Below are 19,040 nucleotides of genomic sequence, written 5' to 3'. Positions count from 1 at the left end.
TTCTCACTGCTTAATTTTATTTACCTTTTTTATCTATCTATCTACTTATTTATTGGTTTTTCAAAACAGGATTTAACTGTGTAACCCTGACTGTCCTGGAACTCACTCTGTAGACCAGGCAAGCCTCGAACTCACAGAGATCCGCCTGCCTCTGCCTCCTGAGTTCTGGGGTTAAAAGTATGTGCCACCACCCAGCTCATATCTTTATATTTAATATGGATGCATTGATAAATTTGAAATGAATTTCTCATAAGACAGCAACAATTGGATTGTGCTTATGTACCCAGCCTAACAAGTCTTGGAAAAGGAAAGTCTTAACCAATCACAATTGCTATGACTACCAATATGGCTGTTAGTCTCGTCTGTTCTTTTTTCCTGGTTTGACCTTCTTTTAACCTCTCCTTTAGGATTCAATATTGGGATAATCAGGGTTTGTTTGTTTGTTTATAAGTTACTTATTTTGTGTGTGTACATTTGGGGAGTAGGGCACACATGTGCCACAGTGCATATATGGAGTTCAAAGAACAACTTGCAGGAGTCGGTTCCATTACTATGTAGGTCCTGGGAATCAAACTCAGGTCCTTAGACTTAGCGGCAGGCACCTTTATCCATGGAAGCCATCTCGCAGGTCCCGTGACAACTAGTTTTAATTGACACACTCCAGAGCCACCTAGGGAGAATGCCACTGGCCCACTGGGTGATCAGGTTGGCCTACAGCCATTCCATACATCAGGTTGGCCTATAGCCATTCTGTAGATCAGTTTGGCCTACAGGGTTTTTCTCGGTTGATTAACTGAGGAGGGAAGACTCACTGGTGGCTTGGCAGCATCTCGTGGGCGGAACCCTGGACCATAAAGGAGTAGAGAAAGGGAGTGGGCAGTAAGCTCACGTGTGTGTTCATTCTCTCTGCTATTGGCTGTGGATGTAACTAGCTACTTCAAGCTCCTGCCTGCCATTTTCAGAAATAACGAGCTGTAACCTGGAACTGTACAAACGAAACTAGGATAAATATTCTCTCCATTCCTGGCTTACCAGTCACACTTCTGGCTAGCTTACTCCCTTTTTTTTTTTTTAAAGAGGTTTTGATTTTTCAAAGAGATTTCTCTATGGTTTACCTCATCCGTCTCTTCAGTTTACCACAACGTACACTCAAAAAGTACTTTATTTGCGTGGACCCAGAGGTAAACATCCATTTCCTCCACCCCCGTACCCCCACCCAATCCTTTGTTCTATTGTTATCTCAGATTTTATTTCCACTGCTTTGTAAATCGCACAGCGCATTGTTGGTCTCACTTTAATGGCTGACTCTCCTTTAGTTTTGAAAATAACCAGAAAAGGTATTTACCCGAAACGTCTCTACTGACTCTTCCTGCTGTTCTGCAATCCCATCTGTACACCCAGATCTCACCCAGTACAGCAACCGTCCCTTGGCCTGGACAACGTCCCTTAATACCTCTTTCAGGAAAGGCCTGCGAGTTTTGAATTCTCTCATGTGTCCTCTGTTTGAGAGTCCTCGTTCACTCTTTAGAAATTTGAATACACTCATTATTGGGGGGGGAGCTGACAGTCACCGCGGTCCTGTGGAGCAAGAGGGCAGTTTTCAGAGGTTTCCGCTTTCACTGTGTAGGTTCCAAAGGCTGAAGTCAGAATGTCTGGCCTGTCGGCAGGTGTCTGTCCACTGAGCCATCTTTGCGGGCCCCTTGCCTGCACTCTCAGGAGATTTTTGCTGGTAATATACTTCCAGTTTGATAGCATCTACCAGCAAATTCCCCTTTAACAACTGTCTGGCTCACTTTCTGCTGAGGAGTTTGCCTCTTCTTATCTTTGCTCTACATGTAACTTGCTCCCCTGGTGGAAATTTAGGGCTATATCCTTACTCCTGATTTTCTGCAAGCAGATACTGATGGGTCTTCATGCTGTTTTCCTCCTTGCAAGACTTCCTTATAGAAAGCATTTATAGTTATCAAATTTGAGGGGACAAATAGTGGCCATGCTTCCTTTTATTTGAAGGTAAAGTCTCACATATTCCAGTCTGGACTTGAGTTTGCTATATACGCAATAATGGCCTTCAATTCTTCACCCCCTTGCTTCTACTCCCTGAATATTTTGATTACTGATGTACAGACACATGTCCAGCCTGCTGCTTCCTCAAAACCATGTTTTATAGTTTTTCATTTTTTCTACGGGGGCTCTAATTACTTACAGACATATAATTGTGTGCATGAGACTAACTGAAAACAAAAATAGCAGAACACCAGCCTTCCCCCTCCACAAGTCCAAGGATTACATCCAAAGCCTCACGTACACTATAACCAAGGGGTCTACCAGTAGCTAGAGTCCCAGTCTACCTCCTCACCTTTTACGTTGGGAATGGGCATCACTAAACTGCCCAGGCTGGCCTTGAAGTAGCTCACACTTCTGCTTTAGATGAGATTACAAGCACTCACCACCGAGCTGGGTTTTCATTGGATATTTTCACAGTCTATGTCGTTTAATTCACTGCATTTTCTTCTACAGTATTTAATCTACAATTAATAACAGGGTATTTCATCATTCAAGAGATTCCAACGTCGATCACTAGACTGGGGTGATTTTCTGTGTGTACAGCATATGTGCTGCCACATGTGCATTCCAGTACGTGTGTATGTGTGAAGGTGGAGACCAGGAGTCATCCACCGACAAATGTCTTCCCAGCACCCACAAGGCAGCTTCCACCTATCTGCTCTCATAGTTCCAGGGGTCTGATGTCCTCCTCTGGCCTCCACAGGCACTGAGCTCACACGGCACACACAAATATTCAGGCAAGATACACATACACGTACAAAAATAAAATAGCAAAAATATATTTTAAAAAAGAAAAGAATCAGTATGGTTTTTCAGGCCTGTTCTTGTATCTGTATTTGGACACTGCACAGGAAGACACTGTGAAAGAGGCTTGCCCGCATCATCCATTAATGAACGTGTTTTAAATATCTGCTTATAGCTCAGGAAATGCTCTAGGCACCAAGACTGATGCAAGGATGCCTGAAAGTGCCCGTTCTTATTGCTCTTATAGGAGATTTAAAATCTAGGCAGTGATACAAAAATAGACATGATAGGTTCAGAATAGTATAGAATAAATATCATTAGGAAGGTTTTAAGTAATATGGAAAATGGCAGAACAAAGAGAGCCCTCAGACATGTACTTTAGGTATACCTGAATAATGCAAAAATTAAAGTAATTTTTAAAAGCCATTGCTTAAGCTTAAAAGTTGGAGCTACTCCAACCTCAAGCAACAAGCACAACAAGCTTTAAAAATGCTGATTTTACACTGGGCATGGTAGAACCTATCTCTAAGCTCAGCACCCAGGAGGTGGAGACAGCACTGGGAGCCTAAGTCCACATTTGCCTAGATATCTCTGTGCATTTGAGGCCAGCCTGGGCTACGTGAGACCTGGTGAAAATGAAAAGACATGAATGTTGGTGCGTTTATTTTGCTTTCCCCATGAAATGACCCATCCCACATAAACCAGGGGGTAGGGGCGGGGCGGGGGGAGTGGCAGTAAAGGGAAATCCCCGAAATGATGTTGTTGGACCACATTTCACAAATACGGAATTGATTAGGATCAGGACATCACTGTCATACCCTCAGCCACTGGGATTATTTTAGTATTTGTTCAGCTTGAAAAAGTATTTAATCCTCTGCTGTGTCAAAGCTTCCATGTGCTGGAACATGTTTTTAGTGTGGTTCAGGAGACGGCTCAGTGTTTGCTGAGCAAGTGTGAAGGCCTAAGTTAGGATCTCCAGAGCCCTGGCAAAACCAGGCGTGGCAGCGATGAGCTGTAATCTCTGCCCTGGGGTACAGACCCCCAGAACTCACTGCCCAGTCAGCCCAGCCATCAAGCAAGCTACAGTTTCAGGGAGATCCTGTCTCAAAATGTCAAGGGAAGAATGACTGAGGAAGACACTGGATATGGACTTCTGGGCTCCACATGTATATCCACATATGTCTGAACAAAATACATATACACCACACCCATACCTACACACTAAAACACAGTTTTTGGGTAACTACATGTTATATTTCTGTAACATTAAATTAGCATCCATTTTTAATTATGAAACTCTTAAAATGAATAAAGCTATTGTGAATAACCACACACACACACACACACAAATCCGTTGTTTTAAATATTTACACCTCAGCTAAAATCTCACAGGCACTGAATAGCAGATGGGATCATTTCCTATGATGCAGTAGCTAAGAAAAAAAGAACAGACTGTTCTATTTATGTTTGGACAGCAAGAGGATGAACAGCAAAGAATGCCCAATAGATACCTGTGAATAAACACACAGCCCAAACAAATAGTTTCTTCAACTGCTTTATACCTCAAGTATCTGTAAACAGATAAAGAGCACGTATGTACACACACATCTTCATGCTACACGTTTAACACACTGGCGTGAACACAGATAAATGAGAGTTCTTTTATTACTAAAATCACATCTCCTGTGGGATTAAGGTTTATGAGCCCTTTGCAGCCAAGGCCCAGTTCAGTCTGATCTGCTCACCCCGTCTACCTGGAATGGCCAGCGCTCCTCCCTGCCTCCCCCACACTTCTTGGCCCTGCGTTTTCAGTCTGTTTTTCGCTTGCTTGCTTGTTTGTTTGCTGTTGCGTATGCGGGAGAGCCTGTGAGCATATATGTGCACACCTCCATGCAGGAGGAGTCCATGGGGGCCAGAAGAGAGCACTGGATCCCCTGGAACTGGAGTTATAGATGGCTTGGGGCTGCCATGTGGATGTTGGGAACTGAGCTCAGGTCCTCTGCAAAACACGAAGGATTTGTAATCACTGAGACATATCTGTAGCCCCTTCATACCCGGCTTAGTGTCAGACACACTTTAATTTGTCTTTAATAACTTTAAAAGGAAAAAATGGTCGACAATCGGGTATTTTTGTCTCTTTATTTTGAGAGAGACAGGGCTGGGTTTTTTGGTTTGGAGGTTTTTTGCTTTGAGTTTTTTTTTTTTTTTTTTTTTTAGTATTTATCTTAAGCTTTTAAAGGCGGTTTTAGTAATCCAGGCTCCCTGAAAAAGGTGTCCAAGCAACAAGGAGGGAAAGATAAAACAAGGAAAGGAGGCCGGCAAATAAGAGGGTGTGGGCAGCCGGCCGGCGAGTGGTAGAAGACAGGGACCCCAGCCCAGGTGCAGAGTAAATGGCTGGGTGCTCTCCCTGGTGATGCCAGGACAGGGAAACGGCTGGGTGCTCTCCCTCGTGATGCCAGGACAGGTAAATGGCTGGGTGCTCTCCCTGGTGATGCCAGGACAGTTAAACGGCCCGGTGCTCTCCCTGGTGATGCCAGGACAGGTAAACGGCCCGGTGCTCTCCCTGGTGACGCCAGGACAGGTAAACCCAGCTTCCCAACCAACAGCTCATCCCAGCTCCGGCCATGGGGCAGCTCTTGCTGGCCATGCTCAGTAAGGAGGCTCTGTGAATCTGAGCTGAACCCCTGCATTACTGCATAGCTCAGTATGGTTTCTCCATGTGAGTTATCTCAGACACAGAAAGGAAGGGTGGCCTGTCCGCAAGTCGCTGAAAGAAGGGTGTGGCTTTGTCCTCTCCCATCTTATTGCCACTTCCGGGCAGCACCACCCTCCCTCACGGCCAGGCAGATCACTCCAGATTTAAGCTGCAAGTTCCCTGATGCAAGGTCTCCGTCCCTCTCTGGTATTGCTTGTTTTTTGATTTTTGTTTTTTTGTTTGTTTGTTTTTGCTCAAAACTTCCTAAATGCTGACAACTGGCAGCATATTTACTGAGTATCATTAAAATAACTATCCTATTTGAATTCATTAATCTTTAAAATTCATGTGATCTAAACAGTTTCTGTTTTTATTTTTATGAACTAGTGAAGTACTGCATATGTTCCTGAAATTACTACTGTTGCTCTAGCTGAAGTAGAAATTTCTAGACTTTATTTCCAAAAATCTGAAATAGAAAGAGACTCTCAGCAGTAAGAGGCCCTGGCATAAATCCTTTTAGCTCTCCATAGTCCGAAAGCTCTAGAACTGGCTATTTATGCCCACATTCTTCCTCACAAGATTCAGGAAGTCCTGTGCTGGCCCCGGGGATACTTAAACCAATCGAGTACAGTCTGGAGGCTTTAGTGCAGAAGCAAATATAACCTGCAACTGTGAAGAATGTGGGAGTTAGGGTGACATCGCCTTGAGCAGTCCAGATGGACACTTGTGTACATCTCATTCTTCCTCTGAGTACCTCTGTGTCTACCAGCCTCTGTCCTCAAGTCTATACTGAAATGTTCTTTTAATAAACTCAAGAGAGACAGACAGATTAGAGGGGGTGGGGAGCCTGAGACTTATATTGCTGTCCTTAAGAAGGGTATTGAATCCCCTCCGAGAAACATCAATATTGGCTGCCTTTCTCTGAACAAAGCAAACAGTAGTCTAAAACCAGATAAAAATGAGTATTTGAAAATATTAAGAGCCATGTTTTTGCTAACGTCAAAGCTAACATGACTTTGCAGACATTAACTTTGCTAAAAGACAAGTAATGAGATCCAATCATGTCCAACCTCAGACACAACCACGGTACCATGACATTTAAAAGGCCTCTGCTTCAGAAAATCTCTATCAAAAGAACAGAGCTGGGGCTGGAGAGATGGCTCAGTGGTTAAGAGCACTTCTTGCTCTTGCAGAGGACCCGAGTTCAAATCCCAGCATCCACAAGGCTCACGAAAGCCTGTAACTCTGGTTCCGGGGGAATCTAACACTTCCCTCTTGTTTCCTCGGGCCCCAGGAACACAGATGGTGCACAGACACACGTGCAGGCAAACACTCACACACATAAATAAAATTCTTTAAAAAATAAAATAACTAGGGAAGAAGACAAGCGGACACAGAAGATTCTGCCGTAACTAACACGGAGGCCAAGCTTCTCCCTGACATCACTAAAATCACTCAGCCTCATGTGTGTGCACTCACCAAATATGGGTGCTAGAAACCAAACTCTGGCAGAGCAGTGTTTCCTAGTATTTTTCTGTTTGTTTGTTTATGTTTTAACATAATATTTTTATTGATTCTTTGGGGATTTCACAACATGCATCCTGCTCACATTCACTTACCAGTCCTGTGTTCACCCCTCCTTGTGACCTTCTCCACAAGACAAAAATAATTGAATAAAATGGAAAAATGAAGAAAGAAAAAAACATCACTCAGCCTCAGTAACTTCCCCAGAATCTCACTCTCGGAAAGATCGAGATCGCTATCCGAAATGAAAGCAACTCTCTTTCACTACATCCAGAGGGTTTAACTTGAATATTGCCCATGCTCGGCCTTGTGGCATCACAGTGTGAATGTCAGAGATGTGGGGGGACTCAGAGGTCACCTCTCTGGACCCCCTACCCCAGGAGGCAGAACCCATCTCCCATCAAGCACACGCCTACCTCTACGACAGGAAACTCAGCACTTTCTAAGAAAGTCTGGGCAAAGCTGGACTTCCTATGCCCCCCCCCAAACCCTCCACCCTGTCTGAAGCCATGAGCTGCTCTGTGGACTGCACCATATCAACAAGTCTTACAGAGAGGGACACAGAAAGTAAGGCCAGAGAAATCTAAATTATAGCGTGGAGCATCACTTAATTTTCTATTTGGGTGAAGAAAAAAAAACATTAAATTACCAAATTTCAAGGATTAAAGAAACACAACATGGGAAAATTAGGCTGCCCTAGCAATTTTCAACAACTAAAAATACCTAACAGACAAACAAAACTCAGAGGGAAGAAAATAGGACGGGGGGGGGGGGGGGGTGGCAAGATGTGGGTCAGTGGATAAAGGCACGCGCCAACCAGTGGAGGAGCGCTCACACGCCCTTCCTGAAAGTGCTACTTGAGAATAATTAAGAACTGAGCCGGGTATGATGGATGACGGTGCAGGCCTTTAGCCCCAGCACTAATGAGGAAGAGGCAGGCAGCTCTGAGTTCAGGGCCAGTCTGGTCTCCAGAACCAATTCCAAGACAGCCTGTGCTACAAACCCTGTCTGTGGGGTAGATGAAGAACCAAGACAAAAAAAAAAAAAAAAAAAGCCCAAAATATACAAAACTTGGGACAACAATTTATGGTGTTAGATGCAACAAATCATTTTAAAAATTGCATTTTAGTGACAAAAGAAAGGGTGCCGGTGATCAAAGACAAAGTTGTCACACAGAGTTGGAAGGTGGCAGCAAGGGAGAGGTGTGAGCTGTGACAGAGGAAATAGTTCACCTTTCCGAGCTGGGCAAAGGCGGCACACCACATATGAATGGTGGCAATGAGCAGAAGTCACTGACAAACAACTGAGACTCTGTGTCCTCCTTTCAGAAATCTGTCATCTATGTCTATCTACCTATCGTCCGTCCGTCCGTCCATCCATCCATCATCGGTCTGTCTATCCGCCATATCCCCCATCCTTCTATCATCTTTCTATTATCTATCATTGTCGGACTATCTACCTATCATCCATCATCTATCATTTTTAATCACCTATATCTATCATCTATCTTTGTCCACCTATCTATTTGTTTATCTATCTATGACCTATCATTGTGAACCATGTCTCTCAACAGACTGACCTAAACCAAACATTCCCATTAAACAGACAAAAGACCAAGACTATGGCCAGGGCCAGTGAGTTGCTTTCCAACTTCAATTTTGCTAACCTTGAACAATATTCAACACCATATCTGTCACCATTTGGATGAACATACCCTAAGCCTCTCCTGATTTCTTTTTTTGGGGGGTGGAGGAGAGGGGACAGTTCAAGACAGGGTTTCTCTGTATTGCTTTGGAGGTTGTCCTGGGACTCGCTCTGTAGACCAGGCTGGCCTCGAACTCACAGAGATACGGCTGTCTCTGCCTCCCAAGTGCTGGGATTAAAGGCATGTGCCACCAACACCCGGCTCTCTCCTGATTTCTTATGTAAAAGACCTTACTCTGTGTTACTCTGCAGCTGAGCCAAGTGCCACCAGTAGTAATCGCTACCAAAGTGTCTTGATAGCTTCTCTGCTGTGAGTTTGCAATGCTGTCTGTTTGTCATCTCTACTGAGCTCTAACCCACTGTAGAAAACAGTGTCACTATTTTAGAGATGTCAACTTCATAATAAAAGCACCTCTGAGTGTTCTACATACTGTGTTGTCCCTCCAGGGCATGGATGCAGAATTTATTAACGCCCTGGCGGACGGATTATTACAAATGTGTTTTAACAGCACCAAGAAGGACCCCTAAGCCAAACGGCTGAGGCGTGAATGAGCATGAGGGAAAAGTGATGCACACATTTTTCACTTTTTTTTAATTTACCTAAAGTTGTTTTATTTTTTTCAAAATAGTTTAAACCCATAGTTTAACATCCTACAAAACATCATCAGGAAAAGCTTTGAAGGCTTCTATTTTGGTGGACTAGAAGTCTCAGCTACAACTTATAACAAGTATAGAGAAGGCATCTTTCTTTTGTTTTTTGTTTTTTCCCTCTCTGGAGACAGGGTTTCTCTGTGTAACAGCCCCAGCTGTCCTGGAACTCACTCTGTAGTGCAGGCTGGCCACAAATGCACAGAGATCTAGCCATCTCTGACTCCCGAGTACTAGGACTGAAGGTGTGCACCATGACCATGCCCGGCTTCGGAGAATGCTTTTTAGCACACAAAAACAAGGTAACAACTTACAGTTTCTTTCTTGGTATCATAAAAGTTGGGTCTATGTCAAATTCCACTAATTAGCCCAAAGCATTCTCCCTGTAATGAACTGTGCTGTCAAATCTGTAGCTAAGAAAATCAGAACAGCACAGTTAAAACAAAATCAATAATCTATTGTTAACATAGTCTGTGAAGAGCCAGATGGCACTTCTGAAAAAAAAATCAAAGAACCAAAATTTTAATTTTAAAACTCTCTAATCACAGAGACAAATATAACAAAAAAAATTAAACTGACTTAAAGAGTTGTAAGATTTCTGGAAATGCCAGGCGTTGGTGGCAAACGCCTTCAATCCCAGTACTCAGGAGCAGAGGCAGGCGGATCTCTGTAAGTTCGAGGCCAGCCTGGTCTACAGACGGAGTACCAGACCAACCTCCAAAGCAATACAGAGAAACCCTGTCTCAAAAAACAAAGAAACAAAAAAGATTTCTGGAAAAATGGGAAGTAAAAAATAGTTCTACTGCTTTCTTACAAAACATGACTGATACCAGCAGTGTTTTTTCCCTTCTAGGCCTATGTTAGAGACTGAGTCCCTTCTCCTCAGCTGGTCACTGAGTAAAATGCAAGAACATCACGCTCCCAAGACTGACTACGCTCAAAACACCCACACACCCACACCCCACATACACACACACATACACACACATACACACACACATACACACACACAAAATCTTATGATGGCCTCACTGAGCCACCTTTTCTGTTGTTTTATATAACGTGTGTGTTTTACCGGCATGTCTGTCTGTACACCCACGGTGTGCATGCAGTGTCCTCACAGGTCAGAAGAGGGCATCGGATCCCCTGGAACAAGAGTTACAGGTGCTGGGAATTGAGCCCAAGTCTCCTGGAAGAGGAGCCAATGCTCTTAGGGCTAAGCCATCTCTCTGGCCTCGGTTGAGCTATCCAAAACTGAAGTGTATTACACAGACAGCAAACAACAGGAATAAAAACAGGGTGGAAAGGGGGCACCAAGTGCGTGCGTGCGTGTGCGCGCGCTCTCAATCACTCTGCATTTTATTTTGGGGCAAAGATCTTTCATTCACTGATGCTGGAGCTCCCCATTTCAGCTCAGCTAACTGCCCAGCAAGACCGCAGAATCTGCCTGTCTCCTTCCCCCCAACACTAGAGCGACAGGAGCACACTGCACATCTCTGATTTTGGCTTTTCCCTCTGTGAGCTTCTGGAGATCCAAGCTCAGGTGCTTATGCCTGCACAGCAAGCACTCTCCCCACTGAGCGTCTCCCTAGTCCCACTCAAGGAACATCTTTTAACTGATTTTTAAGTCAGTGTCTTTTTTTTTTAATGATGAACTTCATTTACAAAAAGGCCTTTGTCATGGTATTTATGAACACCAACCTGGGGTTCCCCGTAAAAGCCTCTGAGAGTCCTGCAAGCAATGAGCAGAATGGGAAGCGGAGCTGCATTACAGGTGGCCTCGTGTCAAGCAGCAAAGCTATCATTGCAAGAAATTCAAAATCATGTAAAATCGCTCAAGAGATTTAGTTCCTTCAAAAAAAAAAAATAGGAAGTTTCGGTTAGAGGCACAGAAACCAAGGGTGGAATGAGGTAACACTGGTAGAATGGAGGTGATGAGTTTGTGAAATGAAGACAGTCCAAAAATAGGAAAGAGTAGGAGGAAGCTGCTGAAGCAGGTAGCAGCCAGTCCTTGCCATGGCAACCACGATCAACAGATGAGCATCCATCACAGCATGAGCTTAAGAGAGTCCCCATCTGCGCCACACTCCAATTTCAGTGTGTGGGTCTCGCTACCCGTAGACATTAATAAATAACATGTAAGTAGACTAAACAACCTGGTAGCAGCAACCCTGACGAGCGGACAGTATCTGTTATGAGCTAACTTTCGAAGGGACCTCTGGAAGATCTGCAAATGAAGAGAATGTCAGGGTTTTATTTATAGGTTAACAATGGCGCACAAATAATGCTGGTGGGAGCTGGGCCCCGGATTTATAGCGCTTCTACACTCACATCTCATGCTCATTGATGTCCTCGGCCCCAGGAGACGTGCTTTGGTGATGAAGTAAATATTTTAGTTACAGAGTTCTTTCCCTTTATTTCAGTAAGGAACTATGAGGCAGCGTGGCCACCACAAATCTGCCAGCTCAAAATTCATAGTCTAAGGGTTTTGCCAAGTCAGAGGGATTAGCACACTGTCAAACACCACTAGTCAATTTATACGCAAGCATAACAAATGGCACAAACATGACCTAAAGCAGGAAAAAGTACAAAAGAGACGGTAAGACGGAAGCTCGCACACTCAGACTCCCGTCCTTCAGTCTACAGAGCAACCTCCAACGGTGACTCTAACAGTCTTCGTTTTCAAAGGAGGAAAGAGAGGCTTTTGCAGGTGTTAAATCCTTCACCCTCTATCATCCAATTCCTCTCCGTAAGAGGCAGAAGTGAGGCCAGGGCGTGTAGGCCAATGGTAGAACATTTGATTGGCATGCACAAGGCCCTGGGCTCTATCAGCAGCACCTTTCCTAGCCAACCAAGAGGCAGAGGGCCAATCTGCCCTAAACACCCAAGCAACTGGAACTCTCCACATCCTTGACAAAGGCCCAGGCTGTGCCCACTGAGAGTGGCATATACTTGAAAATATTTCATTCTACTTTTACAAAATTGCTAAGTAAAACTATGCATTGAGCCGGGCGGTGGTGGCGCATGCCTTTAATCCCAGCATTCGGGAGGCAGAAGCAGGTGGATCTCTGTGAGTTCGAGGCCAGGCTGGACCGACAGCCTCCACAACAATACAGAGAAACCCTGCCTCGTAAAAAACAAAAACAAAAAAACAAACAAACAAAAAACCTATTCATTGATTAAAAGAAGATCTACTGCTTTTACTTCACACACACTAGCTAGTGAGCAGCTAAACTGCAGACAGGAAGTGCTCACCTGAAATCTGGCAAATAGGGAGGGGCGCCCCAAGTTTTTGGTGAGTCCGAAACCATTTAGTGAAACTTTGTGAGAATTAAAAAGTAAAATGTACCAGATGTTGGTGGCACAAGCATTTAATCCCAGCACTTGGGAGGCAGAGGCAGGCGGATCTCTGTGAGTTCGAAGCCAGCCTGGTCTACAGAGTGAGCTCCGGGACAGCTAGGGTTACACAGAGAAACCATGTCTCAAAAAACAAAAACATCAAACAAAAAGTAAAATGCATATATGTTATATTAATCTCTGTATTTCCATCACATACATAAAATGTGAGTTCAGGAGATGAGTCTAGATTGAGGATGGGGTATGTTAGGGTGGATGACTGTTGGCTGTACAGTAACCTCAGCCATTTCCAGAAACACCTTAGTAATGTAAGTGTAGCAGTGACAAAAATTTTTGCAAATATTTAATCTACTCAAAGATAAAAGCTAAGTGCTTTTTGAAACTGACTTTGAGGGAAATAACTGAACTTTCACAATTTCAGACTAGAGGCTAATAAATAGAACCCGGCAAGAAACAAACTGCAAAAACAATTGGTTTGTTCTGTTTGTCCACAGGTGTCCATGTGAGCACGCGTGCAGGTGTCCATGTGAGCACGCGTGCAGGTGTCCATGTGAGCACGCGTGCAGGTGTCCATGTGAGCACGCGTGCAGGTGTCCATGTGAGCACGCGTGCAGGTGTCCATGTGAGCACGCGTGCAGGTGTCCATGTGAGCACGCGTGCAGGTGTCCATGTGAGCACGTGTGCAGGTGTCCATGTGAGCACGTGTGCAGGTGTCCATGTGAGCACGTGTGCAGGTGTCCATGTGAGCACGTGTGCTCAGTGACAGAAAGCAAAATTGATTTCGTTCCTTAAGCCACCCACCTTGTTTTGCCTCTGCTCAAGGAAGGTGTTTTATTGGAGGAAGATTCTTTTTCCTCTGATTAAAAATCCCTTGGCTAAAGCCATAACTGTTCTAGAAGATAACCAAAACTCCATATGCACCATTCTGCCTAGGCCTTCAAAAAGAGATTTTACAACCTGGCAAATTCAGAAACCATCTAAAGCAAAGCTAATAGCATGCTTAAGACAGTGTGCATGCTTCTATATCTTTCTTTTTTTTTTTTTTTTGGTTTGTTTGTTTTTGAAAATAGGGTTTCTCTCTGTAGCCTTGTCTGTCCCTAGAACTCACTCTGTAGACCAGGCTGGCCCCGAACTCACAGAGCTCCATCTGCTCTGCCTCCCCAGGGCAGGGCCTAGGCAGCAACGATGGCTTGCATTTCTTTGTGAGGCCAGCATCTCCTCTCCCGCTCATAGAATTCAAGTTTGTTTGAGGTTCTGAGTTTATTTTAAATGTTGAGCTTGCTGTGGTGCAGCTTCTGTTTTCTTTCAGCATAAACATAACAACTGACGAAGAACTATGGTGTTGAAGATAAGTCTTGTGGGCAAAGTAGCTTGGGATATAAAACCAGTCCTCTCTTAAACGATAAAACCCACCAGCTTACCCACAGCACCCTCCTGTCTAGTCCTACTCCACAGCGGCAGCTCAACATGCTGGCTTAGTAACTTTCCCAATAGAAACTCAACTCCAAAGGACACTTCGGGACAAAAGTTTTTCTTGTAATGTAGCCATTAAGCAATTGGAACTCAGGGAAGCAAAATACAGCTCGATTTTTAGAGACCGTCTAGGGAGTCTACCATATAAACACAGCAAGCAGCGATACCAGAAGTATCATGAAGACAGGAATAGAGATCAAATGTACAAAAGAAAGCTGCAGCCTCAGGCCTCCAAGAATACTTCTGGTCTCAGAGTTGTTCCACTTACATTAAGCCAACATCTCAATGAAAAATGTATTACTGGTTGCTAGATCGGTTGTAGCAACAATTAATAATTAAAGCCAATGATTAAGAACTAATGCAAAACGTTGGTGCTAGCACGCACGATGATATATGCTTGTCATCTCAAGCCTTTCTGGGATTTCTGGGCTAACAGCCATTCTTCTACGTCAAAGCCAAATGTGTATTTAATGTTGAGGAGAAATGGGTCATCTTCATGAGCAATTCTGTGTCCCAGCTTCAAAATTCTTTTCTAAGTACGGAAAATTAGAACATTCAAGCAGAATGAAGAATAACTACATTTACTATGCCGCTAAAAGGATGTTTTGATGTGCCAGTCTGATTGACAGGTTCTGAAGCCATGGGTTTCAACACAGATACTTTTACAGCACTTTCCCTTTCAGGTGGCCTCACAGACAACTGCTTCACATTATTTGCCCCGGTTGTGTTCTAGACAGTGGCTGCATCACTGAAGGAACGGAGCCTGAGCTAGTGGGGAATGTTTTCTTAGAACAATAAATAGTCCATGAAAACGCCTGCCCTGTTTGTTACCACCAATCTGAAACCTTCACTGTGTGTGCTTCTGCTTGAGAGAAGGAAAAAAAAAATCGTATATTTGATTCATGAGTGTTGAACTTGGTGCTGAAAGTGCTGTAACTCAAGCCTGGAAAAGACCTCATCTTATACACATTTTCTGCATAAGACACCTCACAGCTTCTTGATTTTAGGAGCACAAGACACACAGGTTAGCCATTTGAAACACCAAGAGCACTACCAAAAAGCACAAAAATGGGGGAAATGGGGTCACGCCTGTGTGATGACGCAAAGGATGTCTGTTTACAGAATGATAGATGAAAGGAGGCTGAACAGCCCTTGAGCACCTCACTGGGAAGCATGTACACATAAGGCGACTCAAATTTTTCATCACTGTAAACATGTCCACAAATGGTCGGGAAAACACAAGAGTTGATTTTGTAGTTACAATAAACCTCCCTGAGAGGATGAATTGGCAAGTTGGGAAGACATGAATGAGCAATTAACTGTGTAAAATGTCAAGTACATGCACATAATGGTTTTAATTGTATGAAAAACTCCACTAAACATTGTGCTGAATTCAGTAACAAACTGTACTAAAAGATACCTGATGGGGTAAGGAGACACTTAGTTGGTAATGTGCTTGGCTGTAAGGCATTGGTGTCTGGGGCTTTAGATTCATGTACAAAGCCAGGCACGGGGGCCAGAGAGACAGCTCAGCAGTTAAGAGCGCTGGCTGCTCTTCCAGAGGACTTGGGTTCAATTCCCTTATAACTGCCTATAATTCCAGAGGAATCAAACGCCCTCTTCAGGCCTCCACAGGCACTGCACGCACAGGGTGCACAAACATGCATGCAGGCAAGAGACCCATACAAATGAAAAATAGTCACAACAACAAAATCCAGGTACAGTGGTGCCAGGGGAAGGAGGAGACTAAAGACACAGGCTGGATCCCTAGAGCCTGCCGGCCAGCCAGTCTACCCAAGCAATGAGCTCCAGGTTCAGTAACAGAGCTCAAAAATGAATGAATGAATGAATGAATGAATGAATGAATGGGATGGCAAGCCACTTGGGAAGACACATACATAAATTAGACAGACAGACAGACAGACAGACAGACAGACAGACAGGATGGCAAACCACTAGGGAAAACACATAGTCAATGCTGGCTCCCAACTTCCATACAGCTACCCTGACCCCCAAGAGCATGCACACGGACAAACGGACAAACAGACACACACACACACACACACACACACACACACACACACACACACAGAAGGGAGGGGTGCCCTGAAGGTATGACTTCAGGCATTATCTCACTAATATTTGTTCTATGAAAAAAGCCATCAATGATAATGTATTTCATCTTTAAAGTCAAAACCACTTCACTGGTTTGTAATGAGAACCATTAACCAGTGAGCCATCTCTCCAGGCTTACTGAGTCATTTCTAAGAAACATATCTGACACTGCTAAAAGGAATTTTTCACACAAAAGCAAAGTTTACCAAATAATCCAGCCAACGCACTATTGTTTGCTACGTATTTTTTACACATATAAATCTTATACTACCAATAGCCAAAGCTTTCTATTATAAACCTTTTCTTAAGAATTAAAATTCAGTTTATTAAAGACATAAATTGTTGTGTCTGTGGTCCCGCCCACAGGGTCCAGCTGCTCTGGACCAAGCCTAGGTGTATGGTGCCACAAGGACCTGGCCCTGGGCTCTGATAGCAGGTTACCCCAGCAGCTCTTGGTCAGATGCATGGAGCTCCCCTGATTCTAGAATGGCAACCTCTCCATAAGGACCAGTGACTGGGACAATGTACAAGGCTCACGATCCCCGCCGTGGCTACTTTGTTCTGACAGTCCCAGTGGAAAAGAATCTGGAGCAGCCTTCCCATAGGCACAGCCCATGAGGTAGCCTTACTGGGGATGCTGAAGGCTTTGAGTACCCCAAGGTTGTCTGGCTAGTGGATGTCTGAGGCTATTTCTGGAACTACCTGAGATCAATCCTAGTGTTTGAGCATACACACCAGAGCAAACAGACATACAAAGACAAGGTGTACCCACCAGATCTACCACTCAAGGCCATCAAGGATTTAATGAACTAGTTTTTACAAGATCTTGATTTCCGTCACATAGTACACAGAGACCTGAAGCCAGAGATCATTCCAGTGGCAAGTGAGGTTGGCTGACTTTGGCTTAGCCAGATTCTACAGCTGCCAGACCACCCTTACACCTGTGGTTGTTACACTCTGGCACCGGGCTCCGTAAGTTCTTTGGTAGTCTATATATGTAACGCCTGTGGGCATAACGCAGTGTTGACTGTATCTTTGCAGAGATGTTTCGTCAAATGCCTCTCCCCTGTGGACACTCGGGAGCTGATCTTTGATCTGATTGCACTGCCTCCGGAGGATGACTAGCCTGGAGACACATCTCTCCACAGACCCCTTCCTCAGAGTGCCTCAGGCAGCACAGTTCATGGTGACAGAGATGGAGGAGCCTGGAGCACTGGTACATCTGCAACTGCTGACTTTTAACCACACAAGTGAATCTCTGCCTCGGAACCCAACAGCACTCTGATCTAAAGGGGAAGACTATGATGCAGAGAGCAGTGGGGTCCCTGTTGCCCCCGTTCTGTCCAGTTTTGTGGAGGGAGCCCCATCAAGACGGTGAGCTCTGCCTTCCTCCAAATGTAGAGAACTCCAGCTTGTTAACTTTAAATGACATCCCCACCCCTCCTTCTAAGGCTCATCTCCTGCCCTCCTATGTCTGCCTCTACACTACAGACTATGTCCTCTTGCCCTTATATCGAGGTAATACTTTTTGTACCGGAAAATAAAATGAGACACGTGTTTAAAACACAGGTCAATTTGCATGTCAGATTGCTCTGTCCAAAAATAACCAGTAAGTTTTAATATGCTCTTTAAGAAACTATTGATTCTGTTACCAATAGTCAACCCTTTACTCCTACTAAAATATCGGCTATACAGAGTAGTTTCATCTCTAAACATCTCGATACCATCTCTTCTTTTTAACAGTCTCATGAACTCCCTAAGAACCGGGATTACAGCCATGAGCCACCATGCTTGGATTTTTACTGTTTTTACAGAAGCTATAAAGTACTGAATTCAGGTCAGCAAGATGGCTCAGAGGGCGAAGGCACGTGCTGCCAATTTGACACCCCGAGGTCAGTCCCTGGGGTCCGCCTATCCCAGTGCCTGTAAGCTGTCCTCTGACTTTCACAGGCATGCTGTAGCATGCTCCTGTGCACAATCAGCAAATGTTAGTTTTTCATTTTTTAAGACACTGAATTATTACTATTCAGTTGTTCTTTCGTGTAGAAATGGAACTTAGGGGCTGGAGAGATGGCTCAGAGGTTAAGAGCACTGGCTGCTCTTCCAGAAGTCCTGAGTTCAATTCCCAGCAGCCCCATCATAGTTCACAACCATCTATATTGAGATCTGGTGCCCTCTTCTGGCCTGCAGGCAAGCATGCAGACAGAACACTATACATAATAAAGGCATGGAACTTAATACAGTGCTGGGTGAAAATTAACACCATTTCTTACTATTCAGCAAAAATATGTTATCTCCCTCTAAAAATAAGAAGCACTGTATAATCTAATTATTGAATGCTTTATTAATACAGACAATCTGTGTTCTTGAGTGGACTGTAAAAATTCAAATTTTCTTTTTGCACTTTTGCAATATAATGAACTATGTCCAAATTTAAAAGCTAAACTTTTTATTAAAAAAAACAAACAAACATGTTGCCTACCAAAAAAAATAGTGGAAATTTGCAAATAAACAAATGATAAATATTTCTGGAACTAGAGAGATGGTTCCAGAGGCAAAATGCTTTGAATATAAGCACAAAGTCCTAAATTGTATCCCCAGAACCCACATAAAAAGCCAGGAGGCAGAAGCAGGTGGACCTTTGCTTGAGGCCACCCTGGCCTGCATAGTGAGTTCTAGCTCAGCCAGGGCTACATGAGACCCTCTCCCAATAACG

At 44.1% G+C, this 19,040-nt stretch overlaps 1 protein-coding gene and 1 pseudogene across 6 annotated transcripts in view; one reads left to right on the top strand and one right to left on the bottom strand.

Annotated features, from left to right (window-relative positions):
- The window catches only part of Dgkh (diacylglycerol kinase eta), a 172,780-nt gene that overhangs the window by 129,444 nt on the left and 24,296 nt on the right, over positions 1-19,040 (bottom strand). The gene's annotated exons all lie outside the window — the stretch shown is intronic.
- Positions 11,030-17,870, top strand: LOC110341044 (annotated as a pseudogene).

Source organism: Mesocricetus auratus, unplaced genomic scaffold (genome assembly GCF_017639785.1).
Source record: "Mesocricetus auratus isolate SY011 unplaced genomic scaffold, BCM_Maur_2.0 Super-Scaffold_2245, whole genome shotgun sequence".
NCBI lineage: Eukaryota > Metazoa > Chordata > Mammalia > Rodentia > Cricetidae > Mesocricetus > Mesocricetus auratus.
The sequence above is the reverse complement of the archived record's forward strand: the minus strand, read 5'-3'. Positions and strand labels throughout refer to the sequence as shown.